Source organism: Bison bison, unplaced genomic scaffold (genome assembly GCF_000754665.1).
Source record: "Bison bison bison isolate TAMUID 2011002044 unplaced genomic scaffold, Bison_UMD1.0 scf7180017864248, whole genome shotgun sequence".
NCBI classification, from domain to species: domain Eukaryota; kingdom Metazoa; phylum Chordata; class Mammalia; order Artiodactyla; family Bovidae; genus Bison; species Bison bison.
The window spans coordinates 349,611-353,386 of record NW_011494820.1 but is presented as its reverse complement, the minus strand read 5'-3'; positions in this window follow the sequence as shown (position 1 = coordinate 353,386).

The following is a 3,776-nucleotide window of genomic DNA, read 5'->3' as shown; positions in this document are numbered from 1 at the left end:
CAGAAATAGATGTTTTTCTGGAACTCTCTTGCTTTTTCTATGATCTAGCGGATGTTGGCAATTTGATCTCTGGTTCCTCTGCCTTTTCTAAAACCAGCTTGAACATCAGGAAGTTCACGGTTCACATATTGCTGAAGCCTGGCTTGGAGAATTTTGAGCATTACTTTACTAGCGTGTGAGATGAGTGCAGTTGTGCGGTAGTTTGAGCATTCTTTGGCATTGCCTTTCTTTGGGATTAGAATGAAAACTGACCTTTTGCAGTCCTGTGGCCACTGCTGACTTTTCCAAATTGCTGGCATATTGAGTGCAGCACTTTCACAGCATCATCTTTCAGGATTTGGGATAGCTCAACTGGAATTCCATCACCTCCACTAGTTTTGTTCGTAGTGATGCTTTCTAAGGCCCACTTGACTTCACATTCCAGGATGTCTGGCTTTAGGTCAGTGATTACACCATTGTGATTATCTGGGTCATGAAGATCTTTTTTGTACAGTTCTTCTGTGTATTCTTGCCATCTCTTCTTAATATCTTCTGCTTCTGTTAGGTCCATACCATTTCTGTCCTTTATCGAGCTCATCTTTGCATGAAATGTTCCTTTGGTATCTCTGATTTTCTTGAAGAGATCCCTAGTCTTTCCCATTCTGTTATTTTCCTCTATTTCTTTGCATTGATCGCTGAAGAAGGCTTTCTTATCTCCTCTTGATATTCTTTGGAACTCTGCATTCAGATGTTTATATCTTTCCTTTTCTCCTTTGCTTTTTGCTTCTCTTCTTTTCACAGCTATTTGTAAGGCCTCCCCTGACAGCCATTTTGCTTTTTTGCATTTCTTTTCTATTGGAAAAAGCATAGCTTTGACTAGATGGGCTTTTGTTGGCAAAGTAATGTCTCTGCTTTTTAATATGCTGTCCAGGTTGGTCATAGCTTTTCTTCCAAGGATTGGGCATCTTTTAATTTTATGGCTGCAATCACCATCTGCAGTGATTTTGGAGCCCAAGAAAATAAAGTCTTCACTGTTTCCATTTTTTCACCATCTATTTGCCATGAAGTGATGGGACCATGTGCCATGATTTTAGTTTTTTGAATGTTGAGTTTTAAGCCAACTTTTTCACTCTCCTCTTTCACTTTCATCAAGAGGCTCTTTAGTTCTTCTTTGCTTTCTGCCATAAGGGTGGTATCATCTGCATATCTGAGGTTATTGCTATTTCTCCCAGCAGTCTTGATTCCAGCTTGTGCTTCATCCAGCCTGGCGTTTTGCATGATGTATTCTGCATATAAGTTAATTAAGCAGGGTGACAATATACAGCCTTGACGTACTCCTTTCCTGATTTGGAAGTAGTCTGTTGTTCCCTGTCCAGTTGTAACTGTTGCTTCCTGACCTGCATACAGATTTCTCAGGAGGTAGTTAAGGTAGTCTGGTATTCCCCTCTCTTTCAGAATTTTCCACAGTTTATTGTGATCCACACAGTCGAAGGCTTTGGCATAGTCAATAAAGGAAAAGTAGATGTTTTTCTGGAACTCTCTTGCTTTTTTGTTGATCCAGTAAAGACACCTACTGTATGTTTTTAATTTATTTATTTTAATTGGAGGCTAATTACTTTACAGTATTGTGCTGGTTTTTGCCATACAGTGACATGAATCAGCCACAGGTGTACATGTTACCCCCATCCTGAACCCCCTCTCACCTTCCTCCCCATCCCATCCCTCTCGGTTGTCCCAGTGCACCGGCTTTGAGTGCCCTGCTTCATGCATCGAACTTAGACTGGTCATCCTTTTCACATATGGTAATATACAGGTTTCAGTGCTCTTCTCTAATCATCCCACCCTCGCCTTCTCCCACAGAGTTCAGAAGTCTGTTCTTTAAATCTGTGTCTCTTTTGATGTCTCGTGTATAGGATTGTTGTTATCATCTTTCTTAATTCCAAATATATGTGTTAATATACTGTATTGGTGTTTTCTTTCTGAGTTACTTCAGTCTGTATAATGGGCTCCAGTTTCATCCACCTCATTAGAACTGATTCAAATGCACTCTATTTTATTTTTCACTTCCTATAGATTACTACTATACCTTTTTTAAAAAATTTATTTTAATTGGAGGCTAGTTACTTTGCAGTATTGTAGTGGTTTTGCCATACATGGACATGAATCACAGGACATGTACATGGGTGTACATGTGTTTTCCATCCTGAACCCCCCTCCCACCTCCCTCCCCATACCATCCCTCTGGGTCCTCCCAGTGCACCAGCCCTGAGCACCCTGTCTTATGCATCAAACCTGGACTGGCGATCTGATTCACATGTGATAATATACATGTTTCGATGCTATTCTCTCAGATCATCCCACCCTTGTCTTCTCCCATGGCGTCCAAAAGACTGTTATATACCTCTGTGTCTCTCTTGCTGTCTCGCATACAGGGTTATCGGTACCATCTTTCTAAATTCCATATATATGCGTTAATATACTGTATTGGTGTTTTTCTTTCTGACTTACTTCACTCTGTATAATAGGCTCCAGTTTCATCCACCTCATTAGGACTGATTCAAATGCATTCTTATTAATAGCTGAGTAATATTCCATTGTGTATATGTACAACAGCTTTCTTATCCATTCGTCTGCCAGTGGACATCTAGGTTGCTTCCATGTCCTGGCTATTATAAGCAGTGCTGCGATGAACATTGGGGTCCATGTGTCTTTCAATTCTGGTTTCCTCGATGTGTATGCCCAGCAGTGGGTTTGCTGGGTCATATGACAGTTCTATTTCCAATTTTTTAAAGGAATCTCCACACTGATCTCCATAGTGGCTGTACTAATTTGCATTCCCACCAACAGTGTAAGAGGGTTCCCTTTTCTCCGCACCCTTTCCAGCATTTATTGTTTGTAGACTTTTTGATGGTAACCATTCTGACCAGAGTGAAATGGTACCTCATCATGGTTTTGATTGGCATTTCTCTGATAATGAGTGATGTTGAGCATCTTTTCATGTGTTTGTTAGCCATCTGTATGTCTTCTTTGGAGAAATGTCTGTTTAGTTCTTTGGCCCATTTTTTGATTGGGTCGTTTATTTTTCTGGTATTGAGCTGCATGAGCTGCTTGTATATCTTTGAGATTATTTGTCAGTTGCTTCATTTGCGAGTATTTTCTCCCATTCTGAAGGCTGTCTTTTCACCTTGCTTCCAGTTTCCTTTGCTGTACAAAAGTTTTAAAGCTTAATTAAGTCCATTTGTTTATTTTTGTTTTACTTCCATTACTCTGGGAGGTGGGTCATAGAGGATCTTGCTGTGATTTATGTCGGAGAGTGTTTTGCGTGTGTTTTCCTCTAGGAGTTTTATAGTTTCTGGGAAGATACCCACTTTAGATGTAAGGATACATACATAGATGTCTTCAATATTCCCATCAGTGTATGTGTCTTTTACTTTATTGGTTAAATTTATTCCCTTGTATTTTATTCTTTTTGATTCAGTACATGGAGTTGTTGTTCTTTGTTGTTTTTTTATTTTTTTTGAAGGGTAATTGCTTTACAGAATTTTTTTGCTTTCTGTCAGATCTCAACATGAATTGGCCATAGGTACATGTATCAGTTCAGTTCATTTCAGTCACTCAGTCGCTCAGTCGAGTCCGACTCTTTGCAACCCGATGGACTGCAGCACACCAGGCTTCCCCGTCCATCACCAACTCCCAGAGTTTCCTCAAACTCATGTCCACTGAGTCGGTGATGCCATCCAACAATCTCATGCTCTGTCATCCCCTTCTCCTGCCTTCAATCTTTCCCAGCATCAGGG